The sequence below is a fragment of the Neofelis nebulosa genome, chromosome 11, assembly GCF_028018385.1.
Source record: "Neofelis nebulosa isolate mNeoNeb1 chromosome 11, mNeoNeb1.pri, whole genome shotgun sequence".
Classification (NCBI taxonomy): domain Eukaryota; kingdom Metazoa; phylum Chordata; class Mammalia; order Carnivora; family Felidae; genus Neofelis; species Neofelis nebulosa.
The window spans coordinates 15,774,123-15,796,793 of NC_080792.1; the positions used below are offsets into that span (position 1 = coordinate 15,774,123).

A 22,671-nucleotide genomic window follows, 5' to 3' on the forward strand; every position below is an offset into this window, starting at 1 on the left:
ATGCAGGCATTTACTAGAGTTGCTAGGCTTGGAACCGGCAGAAATGTCTTCTGCTTCATTCTATTGGTCAAAACAACTTACAAGACCAGCACAGATTCAAGGAGTGAATCATGAATCATCTTCTTGATGAGAGGAGCAGCAAAATCACACTACAAAGAGCATGGATGTAGTGAGGCCATTAATTGGAGCTATCAATGCAATCAATTAGCTTTCCCAACCTATAGCATATTATCCTAATTTACATAATTATTCACATCATTCAATACTGTGCTATTTAACTCTATCGCAAGCATATGAAGAAATACAATTCCAAAGTAGACCTCAGATTTGTTCAGACTACTTTAGTTTGAAATAAGTTTCTGATGAAAAAAGAATTTAGAAACAAAACAATCATTTAAACACTGAGCACCACAGCTCAAACAATAAAGAAATTATAAAATAAAGATGCTAATGAAACAAAAAGAAGTAAGAAAGGAAAGAGAGGAACAGATAATGACTCAACAGAGCCAAACTGCTAAACTGTAGCAATCAAAGCAAATAGCAAGAAAACAAAAGGCACTGATTAAATTCAACCTCTCTGCTCCCAAAATAATATGTATGCTGCATCGTTTTCAACCAACAGTATGGTAAAGACCTAAGTTAGTGCACAGCAAGCATTATCAATTCTATTTTCATTACTATTGGAGGAGAGATTCATTTTCTTGATCAATTAGGAAAAATTATCCCTATTAAAGTATTTTTTGTGCAACTATAGCTGGGCCACTTGAAGCTATCTTGTCCTTGCTCTGGCCTTGAAGTATTGGAAGAAAACTCTATTATTATCCACATTCAGCTTGGCAGAGAGCAAACTGACATACCCTTGAAGCCTCTGTTTTCCAGATCAAGGGACCAGTTCTCTGCTGCTTAAGGACACTTAAGCAAAGTTTAATTTGGCAAAGCTAAAGGCTCAGTGTCAGAAACATAAAATCATTAGTTAAAGAAGGCAGTGATCAAGATAACCTCAATATTTCCCTCAGCTTGACTATATGTAGACTGTCTTCTTCCTGCCTCCAGGCCCCTGACCTCCCTTTCACCCAGGCCCTTACAGAATCCAGATGGCCTAACCACCAGGGCCTCTCTGCATCCTTTTCTTAGAACGTTTACTTTAGAAAACTTGTCATTGTGAAATCTTTCTTTGTCCCTTTGAGATGCAAATCTTTTTAAGAGCCTCTTGCTAGTTTTACAATCCAACGTGGTCTTTCTGCATGACTTTGGGTCTGTCCCATTGACAGGACACCACTGAGGAAGATAGTGTTCCTATCTTCCCAGTCTCTGTCCGAGGGTTGGAGCCTAACTTCCCTTCCTGGCTGCTTTGCTCCATGTGCAAAACTATCTTCCATTATGAAGACGCATGAAAACTTATTTTTCCTTTGGTTACAGTCAGTGAGCAAACAGAAGGCCAATAGTCCCTCCACCCTGAGTCTTAAAAGCTCAGACTGAGTTCTGGTCTTTCCTCTGTTGCAATAGCCTGGAATAATGTCTTCTTTCCATGTTTAATTTTGTCTGGTGCAATTTGGTTTTGAAAGTGGCATCTACACATTAGCAAAAATTGAGATGTTTGAAAGTACTTTTGAAAGTTCGAAAATGCTTCACAGAAATTCTAAGAAGCCTGAAAGCTGTGCAGTATTTAAAAAGCAAATACTTCATCATTTGGAAAGCCCCATTTATTCAGAAGTGATTTAAGTTTTAGAACAAAACTAAGAAATTTTCCCCTTAATGGAGGGAAGAAGATGCCATATGTTTTTCACAGGTAACTCGAAGTTTCTCTCCAGAGACCCCTTCTTTATGAGTGTTTTTCTTTAACCTTAACAGCATACACCGCTGCCCATCTTTCCCCTAAAAGGCTTGTAATCGGAAAATGCGACCTATTTCTAAATTAACTAAATTTGAAAATGATTAAGTTTAACTTCAACTAACTGTGCATTTCATATCTGTCCCTTAGGTCCTCGGCCTGTTTCAGAGCCCAGAGCACCCAATCGGATGTTAAAGAGTTTCAAGTCTAGTGAAGAAGGTTGATGTTCACACAACTACCTCTAGAAGAATGCAGAGTAAGTGAAATTCTATGATGGCAGGGAAACACACACAAATTGAAAAGGTTTATAGGCAGGAGCTGTTAACATCCAGGAAGTATAAGGGGGCAAAAAAAAAAAAAAAAAAAGAGGATGTTTGATGGTCAGGTCTTAAAAGATGAGCCGGGGTGACTCAGTGGCTCAAGAGATCAAGTCTTGATTTCGGCTCAGGTCATGATTCGCAGTTTGTGAGATTGAGCCCTGCTGGGCTGACAGCTCAGAGCCTGTTTGGGATTCACTCTCTCCATCTCTCTCTGCCCCTCCCCCGCTCATTCTCACTTCTCTCATTCTCTGTCTCTTAAAATAAATAAATAAACTTAAAAAAAGAAAAAAGATGAGAGGTGCCTGGGTGGCTCAGTCGGTTGAATGTCCAACTCTTGATTTCGGCTCAGGTCATGATCTCACAGTGGGAAAGTTCAAGCCCTGCATCAGGCTCTGCACTGACAGTGAGGAGACTGCTTGGGTTCTCTTTCTCTTCCCGTCTCTCTCCTCCCTCCCCTGCTTGTGTGTGTGCACCCTCTCTCAAAATAAGTAAATAAACTTTAAAAAAAAATGAAGGGGAATTCTAAAGGAAGACAGAGAAAGGAAGAAGATTCCAGGTGAAGGCAATAGTTTGATAAAAGGTTACAGAAGAATGCAGGCTTCTGTCTCGTTCTGTGGTGCTGTAAACACATTAAGACACAGTCTGGCAAAGTAGATATGGGCAAATCCTGCCTAATTACTCCACTTTTTAAGAATTAACTCTACCAAAAGTCACTGAACTGTGAGATTTGCCCTTTAATAATTTATAAAGTTTTTTTGGGTTTGCATACCTAATTTTTCGTAACTTTACTCAGGGGAAATGTATATAAAAGAAGCCACATCCACTTAAGATGTGCAAGTTGTGCACTCTGACAGATGGATACGTCCATGAAACTGCCGCCCCGGTCAAGATAGCGAATATACCCTGCATTCTCAGAAGTGCAGCCCACCTTTGCTCTTAGTCACAAAGCGATCCAGATTTTGTCATTATAGATTATTTTTTTTGGCTTTTAGAATTTTGTATCAATGGAATTGTAAAGTATGGACACTTTGGGTGTCTCCCTTCTTTCACTCTATATAATGGATTGGGGAATGGCATCAGGTAAGTGTAAGCTTAACTATTTGAGAATCTGACCAATGATTTTACAGGTGGTATTACTGTTTCACATTTCTACCTGCAGCATAGAAGAGTTCAGTGGCTCTACATGCTTGCCTGCAATTAATATTTCAGTCTTTAGAAGGAAAAAAGGCAGTTCTGGAGAGTAGGTCATGATATTTCTTTGTGGTTTTTTTTACTTGAATTGTCCTGTGAACTAATAATTTTTAGCATCTTTTCATGTGCTTTTTGGCTATTTTTAAACCTTGTGAAATATCTGAATCTTTTCTCTATCATCTATTAAGTGGTTTGTCTCAATATAGAATTTTAAGAGTTATCCATATATTTTAGTTACAATTTCTTTGTAAGAATCATTTTTTCAAATATTTTTTCCTGTCTTAAGTCAGCCATTTTGGTTTTGTTAATGTTATCTTTTGAAGAATCAAATAATATAATCTTAATAAAGTATAATTTTATCAAATTTTTAATGATTTATGTCCTATTTAAGGAAACACTGTTTAATCCGGTACTGCATAAATATCTTCTCCTATGTTATCGTTCAGAAATTCTATAGGATTAGCTTTCATATTTTGATTTATCATTCAAGCTAATTTTTAGATATAGTGTAAGGTAAAAAGTTGATTCTCATTTTTGCATATAGGTAGTTTTTTCCATTAATATTAGTGTGAAAAAGTTTTTTTCTATATAAGTGCCTTAAGAACTTTGTAAAAACTCCATTGTCCATAAATTTGTTGTCCTATTTCTGGACTTTCTACTCTGTTTCTTTAATCTACCTGTATTTTTTGCTAGTTCCATATGTCTTGACTATGTAACTAACAGTAAGTCTGAAATCAGATAGACAACATACAAATCTATCATGGGCAATGAAAGAGAGAGAGAGAGAGAGAGAAATTACAAATACCCCCTCGCAAACATAGATGCAAAAATAACAAAATATTAGCAAATCAACTCAAACAATATGTAAAAAAAAAAAAAAATTTACATAGAATTTATCCCAGAAAATCAATTAGGTTAACATTTGAAAATCAATAAGTATAATTTACCATATCAAACATGTTTAAACATGAAAACCATGGGATCATTTTCAACTATAGGTAAAATGCATTTGACAAAATTCAACATACATTTGGGGTAAAAAACTATTATTACTTAGTTTTATATATAAGTATGTTACTTATAGTTATAAAAAACTATGATTATTATTACAACATATTACTAACAGAAAAGAATATTCTCAAGTAGAATATTACATCTAACAACTTCAGAATAAATATTTTTCAAGTGCACATAGAACATTCATTAAAGAGAAATATATTCTGAGTAATATAATAAGCCTCAATAAATTAACATTTGTTAAAATCATGCAAATTATATTTTTAATAATAGATATCTAGGAAAAGCTACTGTAGTGGGAAATTAAACAGCATAAATTTAAAATTATACAAGAGAAAAAGACAAAATGTTAAGAGAAATTAAGTTATGTTTTGAGGTTGGGGTGCCTGGGTGGCTCAGTTAAGTGACCCACTTCGGCTCAGGTCATGATCTCACAGCTCTTGGGTGCAGGCCCCATGGGTCGGGCTCTGTGCTGACAGCTTGGAGCCTGGAGCCTGCTTTGGATTCTGTGTCTCCCTCTCTCTCTGCTCCTCCCCTGCTTACGCTCTGTCTCTCTCTCAAAAATAAATAAACATGAAAAAATTATTTTAAAAAAAGATATATTTTGAGGTAAATGATAAAATATATCAAAATTGGTGAGATACAAAGTATTACTTAAAGGGAAACTTATTTTAGAAATCAAAGTATCAATCAAACCAAAAGCTAGCCCTCGAAAAAACAAATTAACAAGATCTTTTAGCTATACTGATGAAGAAAAAGAATATAAATCACCAAATCAGCAATGAAAAAGGAATTATCACCACAGTTCATACAGACATTAGACAGATAATGAGAGAACATCATGAAAACCTCATGCCAACAAATTTTAAAATTGACATGAAAGGGACACATTTTCTTGAAAAATCCAACCTTTTAAAATTGATATAAAAAGAAACAAAGAATCTGCAAGCCCAGTATATATGAAATAAATTGAATTGCTTATAAGAATCATTCAAATAAAACTCAAGAATCATATACTAAGATCTGTCAAACATACAAGGAAGAAATAACATAAACTGTTTCAGAAAACACAAGAATGAGAATCACTGGCTAAGACTAACTTGTGTTTGAAGCCAGAAAATCTCTAATACCAAAGCTGATAAAAAAAAATCATATGACAAAACAGAAAACTATCAACCAGTGTCTTCACAAATACAGACCCAAAATTCCTTGACACAACACTAATAAACCATAACTAAAATATTTTTAAAATATATTTTAGGAGCACCTGGGTGGCTCAGACAGTTAAGCATCTGACTCTTGATATCAGCTCAGGTTGTGATCTCTCTGTCATGAGGTCAAGCCCCACATCAGGTTCCACACTGAGCAAAGCCTGCTTGGGATTCTCTCTCTTCCTGTCTCTATGACCCACCCTTGCTTGCTCTTTCTCTCTCAAAATAAATAAATAAACTTAAAAGAATAAATAAAATATGTTTTAAAGTATATTACACTTTAACCAAGGAGAATTTATTTCAGATAGTTTGCATTCAAAAATCAAAGGTACACCAGTATTCATAGCAGCAATATTTGTGAAAGTCAGAAGTCAGTCAGCAAAAGGCTAAAAAACAGTGGACCATTTCTTATCTTTAGGGTAGGCAAAATGTTAAAAGACTAACAATACTGAAATATGTGGTACCAAGAAATCATTGTATATTTCTAGTGAGAATGTGAACTAGAACAACCACTTTAGAGACTTTTGGTGTGTTTCAGCAAAGTATAAAACAACCAAATAATTCTGCTTTTAAGTACATATCCTAGTGAAACTCTAGCCCACGTCTACAGGAGAAATGTATCAGAATATGTACAGCATCTTTTGTCGTAGTAAGAAAACTGGGAACAACTCAAATGTCCACTGAAGAGAGAGAACCAGGGGCGCCTGGGTGGCTCAGTCGGTTGAGCGGCCGACTTCGATCGGGTCACGATCTCACGGTCCGTGAGTTCGAGCCCCGCGTCGGGCTCTGTGCTGACGGCTCAGAGCCTGGAGCCTGTTTCAGATTCTGTGTCTCCCTCTCTGTCTGACCCTCCCCCGTTCATGCTCTGTCTCTCTCTGTCTCAAAAATAAATAAACATTAAAAAAAAATTAAAAAAAAAAAAAGAGAGAGAACCAAAGTGTCATATGTTCATGTGATGGAATATTATGTGACAGTAAAAACAAAGCAAATGTGGCTGCATAGACAAAAATAAATCTCCCAAAATGTTTTAGAAAATTGTGCAGAACTGTTCACAGCAAGAATAATAATTACATGAAGTCCGAAAGCACTTCATAATTGAATAATTCATTTTTAGGAATAGATAAATAAGTCTACAGCAAGAGAAGGATAAAACAGTTCAGGAAGAGAGGCAAGGTAATGGATCGCAGAGAGTTCACAGGAAGTTCATAAATTATTGGCAGTGTTCTTTTTCTTAAGATAGGCAGTGTGTAGATGAGTGTTCATTCTATTTATTAGTCTCTATAACTTAGATAAACCTCATGTCTCAAATACAAGAAAAAAGATACTAGGGCAGACTCCATGTCTCTTGGGTATTAGCCCAACTATTAATCATTTTTCCATTCTTCATACATCTGCTATTTATTTCATGTAGCAAACACTAAGAAAAGTGTTTCTCTTGAGAGGAAGAAAACAAAATCTCCTTGTTTGCTTTGCCATTATTGATGATGCTAATTGTAATATTGTTTTGAAAAATAATGTTCAAAATCCCTGTATTATTTTACTTCCTCTGGAGCTAGGATAAGGACATTTTTTTCTCATTTCTAGAAATTAATTGCTTACATTTCTCCCCACATCAGGCAGACAGCAGATATTGTGCATGTGTCAGTCATAATTTAACAGAGCAGAATTTGCATCTTTGAATGTGTCTCTCCCTTGTGAGTATCTGCACATTGGGAATAGTCGGAAACAATATCACCATGAAACAAAATGCAGGCATTCTGAAATGTTTGCAATGTTGTCTTTGTTTTCCTTTCTGGAGCCTAATTCCCCAATGCTACGTCTATGTCGTCTTTTTTCGTGACAGGAAGATTAATAGTGAGCATCACATATACATTTTTGCTAGGCCATAGGTTATAGAGGACACACTGTGACCAGCCTTATTTGCTAATCAAGACAGAACTTGATGCCAGCAAGATTTATCTGGAGATGAGCTTTGTAAGAGGAACAGTTTGACCTGAGTAATCACAGGGAGTGTGCATTGCTTTGACTTTAAAGTTTGACAGCTGGGATTTATGACAAGCTCAAAGCAGTTCCCATCAACATCATCCATGGCATGCAAGGAGGAAATTTTATAGTGTACAGGACCAATTTTCTATTTCCCCATATTTATCTGAATTGGCAACTAAGAAACTTCCTCTAGTAGCTGTTGGCAATTTCAAATCAGATACTCTGTTCCTGTCACTACAAAAAGCTCCATTGGAATTACTGACAATTGAAATCATGCATAGTGCATATGCTACAATGTTTAGTCAGCATGTGCAGGTATGGCCTTGTGGGAAGTTCCTTTGCTTGTGACACAAGTGTTTGAGAAGCCCATATGACATTTTTCTTGGCTGGTAATGCAATAATATTTCTATGCATTTATTTGCACATAAAATAGAAAATACAGAAAACTAAAATACCATCCAAATTTGGGGTAAGAGTTCACCTACTGTCAAATAGCACTAAGCCAAATGAAATCTCATTTTATCTAACAATATTTGTATAGTGCCGTGAATAAGAAACACCTTTGGGAAAGTACATGCTTTACGTTCCTTATTTACTTCACAATAATTAGTTAATAATGTGATTCTTCTGTCCTATGCTCATTGATATTAACATCTGAGAAAAATGAAAAATGCACATGGCATGCTTGTTTATGTTGGAAAATCATAAGGAATGTACAAAAACAAAACTCCACTAGAACTAATAGTTAAATATGCCAAGATTGCAGTATCCAATATACAAAAATCAATTGTAGTTCTATACACAAGCAACAATTAATTGGAAAATACAGTAAAGCTATTATTTATAAACTGTAGCAAAACCAACCAACTATTTTAAAAATAAAGTTACTAAAATATGTGTAAGACCCAAAAACTGGAAGCTACAAAACATTGATGAAATAAATAAAGGAAGACCTAAGTAAACTGATATACCATGTTCATGGATTGAAAGATTCAGTACTGATACTCAGACATGAATTCTACATAAATTCATCAGTATTTATTCACTACAACCCCAGTGTAAATTCTCTTGGGCTGTTTTATAGAAACTAATAAGTTAACTCTGTAATTTATATGGGTATGCAAAGGACATAAAGCAGTCAAAATCAATATTGATAAAGGAGGCAAAAGTTTGAGAGGTTCACCAACCTGATTTCAAGACTCAAGATAAAGTAACAGGAAACAAGACAGTTTAAATACTGATGTACATGGAGACAGATAGATCAGTGCCACAGAACTGGGAATTCAGAAACAGATCCACATATAGATTGATTTTCGCAATGGCAACAAGTTAATTCAATGGGAGAAAGGATAGTCTTTCAACCACTGATTCTGGAGAAACTAGATACCTATTTTAGAAAGAAAAAGAACTTTTTTTAAAAAAAGAAAAAGAAATTTAATTCCATTCTCAAATCATACATGCAAAAAAGATAATTTGAGATAGATCACAGATCTAAATGTAAAAGCTAAAATTATAAAACTGTAAGAAAAAAGAAGAGAATATTTTTGTAACAGAGAGTAGGCAATACTGTCTTTAAAAGGGACACAAAGGCACTATAATTAAAGAAGAAAAATGATAAATTGGGTTTCATTAACACACTTAACACATTTACTCTTCAAGAAAAAAAATAAGAAAATGAATAGGCAAGCCACAGAGTGGGTGACAATTTTTGCAATACAGATATCTTACAAATGACTTGAATCCAGTATATATAAACAACTTTTAGAACATATGAAGCAGAAGACAGAATAAAAAGAGACAAAAGAATTCAGACAATTTAGAAAAGAATAAGTACATAGTAAGGCTTTAACATCATTAGCCATCATAAACAAAAATTGAGGGGTGCCTGGGTGGCTCAGTCGGTTGGGTGTCTTAACTTCAGCTCAGGTCATGATCTTGCTGCTTGTGGGTTCCAGCCCCACGTTGGGCTCGGAGCCTGCTTTGGATTCTGTGTCTCCTTTTCTCTCTGTCTCTCTCTGTGTCTCTCTCTCTCTCTTTCTCTCAAGTAAATAAATATTTAATTTTTTTAAATGAAAATTTAAAACAGAATATGTTACCATTAGACCCCCATTAGAATGGCCAAATTTTTAAAAGATTGAAACATCAAATTTGATAAAGGTGTGGAGCAGCATGAACCCTCATATATTACTTGTGGAAATTTAAAACACTAGCCCTTTATTAAACAGTTTTGTGATTTTTTTCTATAAAGTTAAAACACACACTTACCGGGGCGCCTGGGTGGCTCACTCGGTTAAGCGGCCAACTTCGGCTCAGGTCATGATCTTGTGGTTTGTGAGTTCGAGCCCCGCGTTGGGCTCCGTGCTGACAGCTCGGAGCCTGGAGCCTGTTTCAGATTCATGTCTCCTCTCTGACCCTCCCCCATTCATGCTCTGTCTCTCTCTGTCTCAAAAATAAAATAAACGTTAAAAAAAATCACACGCACACTTACCATATAACTGAGGAATTCCTTAGGTAATTCCTAGGTATTGTCTAAGAGAAATTTTAAAAAAAATCCACAAAATACTGTAGAAGAATATTCAGGGCAGCTTTATTTAGGGTGAATAGATAAACCAATAGTGACCTACTTATTCAGTGGACTACTAGTCTCCGGTAGTAACACTGATAAAGCAACAGCACAGATAAATCTCAGTAGCATGTTGAGAGAAGAAAAGGCCAGTCACAAAGAGTACACATCCTACCATTTTATTTATATGTCGTTCTTGAAGAGTCAAACAAAGCTATGATGTTAGAAATCTTACTAATGGTTGTCTCAGTTGTCTTGGGGTAGGGTGGTGATTATAAAGGAACATTAGAGAACATTCTGGCATGGTGAAAATATTCCACATATTGATTGGAGTGTTATCCTAATGTATATGTTCATCAGAATTCCTAAAATGTTCATTTAAAACCTGTACCTTTTATTATACCTTAATTATAGCTCAATAAACTTATTTTTTTTTCAACTTTTTTTTTTTTTTTTTTTTTTTATTTTTGGGACAGAGAGAGACAGAGCATGAACGGGGGAGGGGCAGAGAGAGAGGGAGACACAGAATCGGAAACAGGCTCCAGGCTCCGAGCCATCAGCCCAGAGCCTGACGCGGGGCTCGAACTCACGGACCGCGAGATCGTGACCTGGCTGAAGTCGGACGCTTAACCGACTGCGCCACCCAGGCGCCCCTCAATAAACTTATTTTTAATGTGAAAGAGGAACTGTAATAAATCATAAGATATTTAAAAAGTGTAACAATCAAATATAATGTAGAACCTTTTTGGGATCTTCATTCAAATGAGTTAACCATAAAAGACATTTTTGAGACAAGTGGAGAATTTAATGAGGACTCAGTATAAGATTTTATTAAGATACTAATATTAATTTTGTTAGGCATGACGATGGCATGCGGTTATGTAAAATAATGCCCTTATTTGGCAGAGATAAATACCAAACTATTTATGGATAAAATGATATGATGTCTTAGAGATGCTTTAAAATACTCCAGGAAAAATGAGAGAATAGATAAAATTAAGAGTAATAAATTGTTGGCAAATGTTGAAGCTGGGTTATCGTTACATGGGATTCCTTATATTCATCTGTATATTTCATGTATCTGGAAAATCTTTCACAATGAGAAGTTAAAAATTCTGGTACTATTAGCGTAGGTGTTGGCAAACGACATATTTTTTTTTCATCTAGAAATATAAAATTCATCCTGGAGCGCATTATCTAAGAAAAGAAAATTGTAAGATGTATTGTCCACCAAGATTCTCTTCTGCATTTCCATCTCTGGTATCTTGTAAGAGTTCATTACCTGTCTGTACATAACACCACATTAAATGAGTGAGAGGTACTGTACAGTTGACAAATGTTGCTTCCCAAATGTTTTTCTCCTGACGATCTGTCCGTCACCTCTTTTACCACACATCTTTCATCTGTATAAAAGATTTTGTGAAAAGCGATACCCACTTTCTTATTCAAATTAGAATATATCCAAGTTAGGTGTGCTTTTTGAGTGTGTCCAAAGCTAAATTACACCTGATACCCATCCCATCTTTGAAAAGTGGCTTAATTTGGGCACCCCTGAAGATGGAGCCTGAAACAGGAAGTTTCTTTGACAGATGACGCCATGCTTTCCAGAGTGTTCCTTCCAACTGACAGGAGGCCGGAGAGATGTTTCTACTGGCTCCTATTCCCACTAGTTGAAGGTTGCCTGAGACATTGACTGTACCCTCCCATGCCTCTCATCTTGCAGTTACAGGCTATGTTTGTGTAGTCCGAAAGGGCTACTGGCTCCTGAGAAAGCTGTGAGGCAAACAGAGCCGGGCAGTGCACCTCTGGGTGGGACAATGTCAGCATAGCATCACAACCCACCAGAGCTGTGGCGGAAATAAAAATGAGCAGAGGGAACGAGATGTGGGACAGTGAAAGCACATGCCACAGGGAATGTGCCAGGGTTTTCCGTTTGCCTGTTTCTTATTGAAAGAAGCATAGTCATTCCAATGTCAGGGTTCATTAAAAGTGCAGGTAGAAGGTACAGGGTAACAGAAATCATCGTGGTCTTCAGAATCAAAGATGACTCTATTGACTACATTGTTTTCTCACATTTTAGATACTAACTTGATTATTCTCCCATTAATGATGTGCTGCTTGTCTGCTAATGGACCTATATTATTATTTAAATGTTTTATGTCCTAGCTGCCAAGCAATGAGTGCCTTCTATATATAGGAAACTGTACTGAAAAAACAATGCATTTTTTTCCTGATCATCACAACCCTAAAATGTAGATGTTATTACAACCCCACACATGTGTGATCTTTTGGCAATGTAAAAAAATGTCTTGTTTGGAGCCACTTGGTAGTAAGTGGCTGGCCATTTCTGAATCTAAAGCTCATATTCTTTTCAGCTCCATACCTCTCCTGCCATGACTTCAGGTACAGATGTTTTTGATGGCTCTGTGTACCAGATACTGGGCGACAAAGAGTAAATGTCATGAAATAGACTCTCCAAAGAGAGCTTGTCAAACGTTTCTCAAGCTTTGTTTGGGGGTAATCTCCTTCTTCCCATTGCTGTTCTATACTATCATGAATATAATTGGGCCTGGGTCCTCTCTATATTCCAGATTTTTCTTAGATAAAAATACCAATGATGGAGCACCTGCAATAAACACCTGCCTAAGTGCAGAGAGGACTGGCAAATCAGGTCACTCCGATGTGCATGCTAATAAGCCTCCTGAAATGCTATCCATGGCTTCAGGAGGAAAGAAAAGCATTTAATGTTTCCCTTTCCACTCCTTCTCAGCATGTGATTATTGCTAAACCTTTCCTGCTTGGTATTTTTTCCTCCAATAGGCTAAAAATATGCAAATAATCTTTTTAATTGTTCATGAGAACGCATTAAATTTCCCTCTTATGATGAAATTTCATTCTCTTAATCAGCAGTTGTTTGGAACTTGGTAGATAAAAAAGTATCGGTATTAGCACACTGCATTAGGGGTTTTTTTTCATTATTATTATTTAACAAAAGGGAAATTTTAAACTGAAGTGATTGCAGAATTTAATTTAAAAACCATATTCCTTTTCCATCTAATTAGAATTTTCAAATGGTTTCTTGTATCAAAGCTAAACTATCTGACCTCCCTTTATAATATTCGTTGAGAATTCTGATTCTGTAAAGTATCACACACGAATATATGAAAATGTACCACTATTCTTTTTCTTTCTGGTACCTTCTCTTTCTGGTAAGAAATGTGAATCCCTGTCTTGAGAGAGGGAGGGGAAGAGAGCAAAGAGCCAAATTCACAGAATCTGCTGTATTTTCAATTAAAGACACGTTTGTCAGAGTCTGATCACCAGAATCCTGTGGGTGATGGAAGGCTGGAGTGATAAGAGATGAGGTTTCATCTGATAGACATCCCTCCACTAGAAAATAAGGAAACTGATTAATGATAGGCAGCATACTGGTTATTTCCTTCACATGTATTGGCTACCAAAGACACTAAATTATTTGACCAACTGTTCACCTTTGAGTAGCGGGAGTTAAGGAGAGATTGCTATGGATTGAGCAGAAATCCAACAGTGGGACCCTAATTATTGCAGTTTTCTGAGATGTAGACCCATTCCAGAGAATCGTGGTGTCTTCTAAACCAAAAATTCAAAAGTTCTTCAAGAACAGAATCAGTTTCAGTCTCAATCTATCTTTCAGTTCTTGCTTTGGTAATTGTACAAAGATTAAAATTGTTACATGGATATAGCAGGCCATCTGGGTCAGCTAAGATATATTCTTGCCATGATGGCAGAAGTTCGTAATGACCCAGAACTGGTTTCATAAGTGGGGTGGACAAAGGAAATAAGTGGCCCTTCCAGGAGAAGCAACTCATCATTGGTTTACTCGGGATTGAAGAAAAGAACTTCCTTCAATCTTAAGGCTGAAATTGTTTTTCTTTTTTCTGCTTTAGAAAATGGTGTGTTTTAATATACCAGTGCTGCTGTTAGTTGGACTGTAATTGAGCTAACATTTAGTGTCGGGCACTGAAGTTTCAAAATGAATAAATAAAACAAGGTCCTTCCCAGTTTATAGATTAGGAGAGGACCATAATACAAGCCAGGCTGTGCCAGTGTTAGCCAAAGCACACAACATGCTTTCACGTAGTATCTGCAACGTGCAAGGGAGAGGGTTAGGTAAAAGTCATATGAAGGAATCAGTTGTGCTTCCCTTTGCTTACCTGACTTCACCGCACTGGCCTCTTTTTTGTGTCTTCAGTGTATGTCAGCATGAGAACCTTTTCAGTTTTTCATCTATCAGGAAAGAGCTTTCCCTGGATAATTCCCTCCCTTGATGTCTGACTTCTTCTAGATGGTAATTTCAATGCCATTCCTCAGGGAGGCCTTACTGACTATCCTATAGCTAAATTCACTCTCCCTCTAACTTTAACCACTTCTAGTGCTTTACTCTTCTTCACTGCTGGGCATTATGAACTTAGTTGGTTATTTCTGTGTCTCCTATATAAGCACTTTGAAGGCAAAGGATTTCTCTATTTTGTTCCCTGATGTAACCTCATGTCTAAAGACATATAGCATATTCCCAAATATTTGTTGAATAAAAGAATGAATGACTATGATAGGAGGAAATGAGACGAACATAACATGGGGTATTTGGGCTGGGTATTGAAGAATTAACAGTTTCTACAACAGTGTGTAAAGCATAAGGGAAGGTTTTCCTGATTTAGCCTCAGTCCACTAGCACCCTGGTCCTTGGGGTAGGGCTTTCTCAGTGATTTCACTTCTCTCATAGTGGGAAGGATTCTCTTAAGTTTTGAATCCAGGATATTTTTCTGCCCTTCCCCTAAGATAGAGGTCCTCTCTCTCTCTCTTTCATTCCCACAGCTGCAATGGGTCTTCATGTGTGTATTGGGGACCAAAGAGTTTGCCTTCCTTCACCAAGACTTAAGTTTTTTGTTCCATTGGGAGAAGAAAATGGGTCTTGCAGTAGTGGTTTCTGTCTTCCTTCCCAAAGCCCGGACCCGTGGGAGGCATTCTCCAGTTTCCTTGTTGGCCCTATCTTTCTCTTGAGCACCTACAGAAGTCCACAGAGAAGGATTTGCTAGTAAATGCAAATAACCCCATGTCTGTGGCTTCTAGAGCTTCTGTAATCTCATACCATCCCATACTTGGCCTCTAGCAGTCTATTAAAATTGTTAGCCAAATTCTTACCGATTTGTATGGCATCCCCATTCTTTTCCCATGCTTTGCCCTAGGTAATCCAGTGCTCACCTTCCTTTCTCTTGGAGGTCCTTGTTTCCTTTAGATTTAGAGCTAGTTACTCTGAGACCTCTGCCTTTCAAGGATTTCAAGAGAAGTTATGGTTTTAAAGATAGTCTGATTTAGCTTGTTATTAATATAGAAATTATCATTTCACAGATTTCTATATCCTAAGTTGAAGCTTCTATTACTCTGGTTCTTTTGATTTTTATTTATTTTGACTGATTGCATTTATTGCTTGTCACTTGTATTTGGGTAAGTTGTTTCTTGTTTCTTTTAAATTTGATGGTTGTTTTATTCTTCAGATTCTTCTATATGCCAGAATATTTGAATGACATATGGCTAAGAATGAAACTCTACTAAATTAAACTTTTGTTTCTTTGGACATGTGACTCAGTATTAAAATGTGCTACTTGGAATGTTAATATCACTCTGATATTTCCTCTTGGATAAGTGACATGGTTTTTCTTTTTTGGATGCCCCTTGGATTCCTTCTTTATCCTCAGAGGTGTTTTATTTTTCTAATGTCACTACAATATATGTTATTAGTAATTATTACATGTCGTTTTCTCCCTCACACTGTACTTTTTTCTTGAAAATTCTGGTTTTTCTATACTTTAGGAAAAAATTCATGTACTAGATGGAGGAGAAGTAGGGGGATCCTGGGCTTTCCTTGTCCCTCAAACACAGCTGTATGGAGGTGAGATCACTTGGAACACCAAGGAAATTGATCTGTGGAGTGGCATAAAGATTTCCACAATTGGAGGGAGACAGTATGCCAGCTGGGAGGTTCATGGAAGTGAATTGGAAGAGAGAAAAATGGAGGTGCTGCAGAGGGGAGAGAACCCTTTCCATGGAAAGACAAAAGGGAGAGAAAAAAAGAGGGGTTGAGAAAGTGTGGCATCAAGTTTACACAAGAAGAAAACCTCTCTGGACCATGGACTGGGGAGCAAGAAGTAACTGAGTGCAGCTTTTGTTGGTTTGTTTTTGTTTTTGTTTTTGTTTTTGTTTGTTTTGCAAACAGGGTTTGGAGCTCAGACTATGAGGTTTTAGAAATGCATGACTTTCTCTGGAGCAGAGCTGTGGTGCACATCCCTGGGGAGGAGGGTACTGGCCCCAGAGTGCATAGTGTGGTGTAGTGATCTCTGAGGTGCACTGGGAGAGAACATTCCCCTTCCTAGAGTACTTATGGAAGAGGGTTCTTATGGAGTACTTATGGAAGTACTTGTGGAAGAGTACTTATGGAGTACTTATGGAAGAGTACTTATGAAGGACAAAAGACCCCGCGGGCACCAGCCAAAGGCTTTTCATCAGCAGAAGGCAGAGGCACACCCAGAGGGAATATAATCTTTGTTGCTTTTAGCATTGTTACACCATACTTCCACCCACTGTGCAGGCATGGAACTGTTTTCAGGGACAGAGGGCTTGAGACACAGCGTGGAGAGGCTCTACTCCAGAGGAGGAGGGCAGATCTGCATGGTGCCAGGTCCTTTAAGACTTCAGGTTTTGAATACTAGCTATGCATCAAAGAAAAAATGTAAAAGAGTAGTGATGCAAGGTGAGCTGCCTGCCCTGGCTATTCTGTGAGGGCTGCCTGAACATCAGGGGGTGTGAGATCCCCTGTCTGGGCAGGAGTGATTGGAGTGGTGCCATTTCTCCCCCATCACCAACACGGTGGAGCCAGCAGAGTGGGTCTTTCCTCCAGAGGACCAGCACAGTCAGCACCCCATGTGTACCACGTGTACTGAAAATCGAGTGCTTCAAAATGACACCTACAGTTCTGGTGGAATATAGGACCAAACTTACTTTTTCTTTTCTTTCTTTTCTTCTTCTTTTTTTCTTTTGGAATCAGGCTCATAGATTCCTGTTTGTTTTTTTCTTTTCCTCTTCTCTCTCTCTCTCTGTCTCTCTCTCTGCAGCGGTCTTTTTATTCTTTTCCTTTTTCTTTCTTTCTTCTTCTATTCTTTTTTGTCCTTTCTTTTCCTTTGGAATCAGCCTTATAGTGTTTGAGCCTCTGTTTTTGTTGTTGTTCCCTTTCCTTTTCTCTTTTTTGGAGGTCAGGCTTTCCCCCCTTTTTTCCAAGCTTAATTCAACCAAGAAATCAGAGCACTCCTAGTTAAAGTTCCAAATACTCCCCACTGCAAGCAAGGAGGAGCTTTGGAGAGAACTGACCAGTGGGAAAGAAAAGCCAAAATGCAACCGCAGAGTGGACACAACATACACTAGAAACACTTCCTGGAGTGCCAGGTCCTGGATAGTGTATGACCCCCTTTATAATATAGCAGTATTCTCAGGTGCAGGATACATACCAAGCTTTTTTTAAAATTTTTTTTAACATTTATTTATTTTTGAGATAGGGAGAGACAGCATGAATGGGGGAGGGTCAGAGAGAGAGGGAGACACAGAATCTGAAGCAGGCTCCGGGCTCCGAGCTGTCAGCACAGAGCCTGATGCGGGGCTCGAACTCACAGACCATGAGATCATGACCTGAGCTGAAGTCGGATGCTTAACCAACTGAGCCACCCAGGCGCCCCCATACCAAGCTTTTAAAACACACAAAAGACAGAAACTTGGCCAAAATGACAAGACACAGGAATTTTCCCCAAAAGAAAGGTCAAGAAGAAATCATAGCCAGGGACTTGCTCAAAACAGATATGAGCAATATATCTGAACAAGAATTTAGAACAACAGGCCTAAAACTACTAGCTGGGCTTGAAAATAAAGCATAGAAGACACCAGAGAAACCCTTGCTGCAGAGATCAAAGTCCTAAAAAGTAATCAGGCTGAAATAAAAAATGCTATAGCTGAGATGCAGAACTGACTAGATACAGTCACAATGAGGATTGAAGAAGCAGAGGAGAAAATGGGTGACAGAAGATAAAATTATGGAAAATAATGAAGCTGAAAAGCAGAAGAAAAGGAAACTATTAGATCACGATGGGAGACTTAGAGAACTTAGTGATTCCATAAAATAAAACAATATCTGTATCATAGGAGGCCCAGAAGAACAGCAGGAAAATAGGACAGAAGGTTTATTTGAACAAATAATATCTGGGAACCTCCCTAATTTGGGGAAGGAAACAAGCATTCAAGTCCAAGAAGCACAAAGAAGTTCCCTCAAAAGCAACAAAAAACAGGTCAACACCAAGATATATCATAGTGAAACTTGCAAAATACAAAGAGAATTCTGAAATCAGCTAGGGACAAAAGATCCTTAACCTACATGAGTAGACACATAAGGTTAGTAGCAGACCTATCCACTGAAACTTGACAGGTCAGAAAGAAGTGCAGGAAACATTTAATGTGCTGAATGGGAAAAATATGCAGCCAAGAATTTGTTATCCAGCAAGGCTGTCATTCAGAATAGGAGAGATAAAGGCTTTCCCAGACAAACAAAAACTAAAGGAGTTTGTGACCACTAAACCAACTCTGCAAGAAATTTTAAGGGGGATGCTCTGAGTGGAGGAAAAAAAGGAAGACCAAAGCAACAAAGACTACAACTGACTGAAGAACATCACTAGAAAGACCAACTCTACAGGTAACACAATGGCACTAAATTCATAACTTTCAATAATTACTTTGAATGTAAATGTGCTACATTTTCCAATCAAAGGACATAGATTATCAGAATAGATTTAAAAAAGACTCATCTATATGTTGCCTACAAAAGACTCATTTTAGAACTAAAGACACCTGCAGATTGAAAGTGAGGGGACGGAGTACCATCTATCATGCTAATGGATGTCAAATGAAAGCTGGAGTAGCCATACTCATATCAGACAAAGTGGATTTTAAAATAGACTGTAACAAGAGATGAAGAAGGGCATTATATCATAATTAAAGTGTCTATCCATCAAGAAGATCTAACAATTGTAAATACTTATGCCGCCAACTTGAAAACCAAAATATATAAATCAATTAGTAACATAAAGAAACTCATTGAGAATAATACCATTATTATCTATACTATTAGTATAGAAGACTTCACTTATAGCAATGGACAGATAATCTAAGCAGAAAATCAACAAGGAAACAATGACTATGAATGACACACTGGACCAGATGGACTTAACTGATATATTCAGAACATTTCATCCTAAAGCAGCATAATACACATTCTTTTTGAGTACACATGGAAAATTCTCCAGAATAGGTCACATACTAGGTCACAAATCATCCCTCAACAGGTACAAAAAGATCAAGATCATACCATGCATGTTTTCAGATCACAATGCTATGAAACTTGAAATCACCACAAGAAAAAATTTGGAAAGCCCTCAAATACATGGAAGTTAAAGAACATCCTATTTAAGAATGAATGGGTTAGCCAGGAAATTAAATAAGAATTAAAAAAAAAAGACTATGGAAGCCAATGAAAATGAAAACACAACAGTCCAAACCTTTGGGATGCAGCAAAGGCAGCCCTAAGAGGAAAACACATTGCAATTCAGGCCTATCTCAAGAAGCAAGAAAGGTCCCAAATACACAATCTAACCTTAGTCTGAAAGAATCTAGAAAAGGAGCAGCAAATGAAGCCTAAATCCAGCAGAAGAAGAGAAATAATAAAGACTGAGCAGACATAAATGATATAGAAACAATAACCACAACAACAACAAAAACCCACCCAGTAGAACAGATCAATGAAACTAAATGTTGGTTCTCCGAAATAACAAAAAAAATTGATAAATTCCCAGCCAGACTTACTAAAAAGAATAGAGAAATGTCCCAAATAGATAAAATAATGAATGAAAGAGGAGAAATCACAACCAATACCATAGAAATACAAACAATTATAAGAGAATACTATGAAAATTTATATGCCAAAAAACTGAGTAATTCGGAAGAAATAGATAAATTCCTAGAAACTCATGCACTACTAAAACTGAAACAGAAAGAAATAGAAAATTTGAACAAAGAAATTTAATCAGTTATCAAAAATCTCCCAACAAACAAGCATCCTGGGCCAGATGACTTCCCAGGGGAATTCTACCACACATTTAAAGAAGAGTTAATACCTATTCTTCTCAAACTGCTCCAAAAATAGAAATGGAAGGAAAGCTTCCAAACTCATTCTGTGAAGCCAGCATTACCTTGATTCCAAAGCCAAAAAACCCACTAAAAAGGAGAATTATAGGCCAATATCCCTGATGAAAATGGATGCAAAAATTCTCAACAAGATACTAGCAAATTGAATTCAACAGTACATTAAAATAATTATTCACCATGTTCAAACAGGATTTATTCCAGGACTACGGGGCTGGTTTAATATTCACAAATCAGTTGGTATTCACCACATTAATAAAAGAAAGGAAAAGAACCATATTATCCTCTCAATAGATGCAGCTAAAGCATTTGACAAAATACAGCATCGCTTTTTGGTAAAAACCCTCAAAAAAGTAGGGATATAAGGAATATACCTCAACATCATAAAGACCATATATGAAAGACCCACACCTAATATCATCCTCAATGATGATAACTTTCCCCCTGAGGTCAGGAACGCGACAGGGATGTCCACTCTCATCACTGTTGTTCAACATAGTACTGGAAATCCTAGCCTCAGCACTCAAACAACAAAAATAAAAGGCATACAGATTGGCAAGGAAGAAGTCAAGCTTTCACTCTTCATAGATGACATGATACTCTACATGGAAAACCCGAAAGACTCCACCAAAAAAAACTGCTAGAGCTGATACATGAATTCAGCAAAGTCACAGGATACAATATCAATGTACAGAAATTGGTTTCATTTCTATACACCAGTAATGAAGAAGCAGAAAGAAATCAAAGAATCAATTCCATTTATAATTGCACCAAAAGCCATAAGACATCTAGGAATAAACCTAACCAAAGTGGTAAAAGATCTGTGTGCTAAAAACTATCGAATGCTTATGAAAGAAATTGAAGAAGACACAAAGAAATGGAAAAACATTCCATAATTATGGATTAGAAGAACAAATATTGTTAAAATGTCTATACTACCCAAAGTGATCTACACATTCAATGCAATTTCTATCAAAATAACACCAGCATTCTTCATAGAGCTAGAACAAACAATCATAAAATTTGTATGGAACCAGCAAAGACTCTGAATAGTCAAAGTTGTTGAAAAAGAAAACCAAAGCTGAGGGCATGACAATTCCAGACCTCAAGCTGTATTACCAAGCTGTAATCATCAAGAAAGTATGGTACTGGCACAAAAACAGGCACATAGATCACTGGAACAGAATAGAGAACCCAGAAATGGACCCACAAATGTATGGCCAACTAATCTTCAGCAAAGCAGGAAAGAATATCCAATGGGATAAAGACAGTCTCTTCAGCAAATGGTGCTGGGAAAACTGGACAGCGACATGCAGTAAAATGAAACCACTTTCTTTACACCATACACAAAAATAAATTCAAAATGATTGAAAGACCTAAATGTGATATAGGAAGCCATCAAAATCCTAGAGGAGAAAACCAGCAGCAACCTCTTGGACCTCAGTTGCAACAATTTATTACTAGACATGTCTCTGAAGGCCAGGGAAACAAAAGCAAAAATGAACTATTGGGACCTCATCAAGATAAAATGTTTCTGCATAGTGAAGGAAACAATCAACAAAACTAAAAGGCAACCAATGGAATAGGAGAAGATATTTGCAAATGATATATCAGATAAAGAGATAGTATCCAAAATCTTATCAAAGAACTTATCAAACTCAACACCCCAAAAATCAAACACCCCAAAATCAAATAATCCACTGAAGAAATGGGCATAAGACATGAATAGACCCTTTTCCAAAGAAGACATCCAAATAGCTAACAGATACATGAAGAGATGTTCAACATCATTCCTTATCAGAAAAATACAAATCAAAACCACAATGAGATACTACCTCACACCTGTCAGAATGTCTAAAATTAATAACTCAGGAAACAACGGATGTTGGTGAGGATGCAGAGAGAGGGGAATCCTTTTGCACTATTGGTGGGAATGCAAACTGGTGTATCCACTCAGGAAAGCAGTATGGAGGTTCCTCAAAAACTTAAAAATAGAACTACCCTATGACCTAGCATTTCACTACTGGGTATTTATCCAAAGGATACAAAAATGCTGATTTGAAGAGGTCCTTGCACCCCAATGTTTATAGCAGCACTATCAACAGTAGCTAAATTATGGAAATAGCCGAAATGTCCATCTACTTATGAATGGAAAAAGAAGATATTATACATATATACACACACTTGGTGACCGAAAAGAATGAAATCTTGCCATTTGCAACAATGTGGATGGAACTAGAATGTATTCTGCTAAGTGAAATAAGTCAGCAGAGAAAGACA

At 37.0% G+C, this 22,671-nt stretch overlaps 1 long non-coding RNA gene across 1 annotated transcript in view; it reads left to right on the forward strand.

Moving 5' to 3' along the window:
- The first annotated feature begins 1,980 nt into the window (after window positions 1-1,980).
- Window positions 1,981-22,671, forward strand: part of LOC131489994 (uncharacterized) — a 71,371-nt gene continuing 50,680 nt past the window's right edge. Inside the window, exon 1 of the long non-coding RNA XR_009250888.1 lies at window positions 1,981-2,087. This is a non-coding gene — a long non-coding RNA (uncharacterized LOC131489994). The remainder of the gene's footprint in view (window positions 2,088-22,671) is intronic.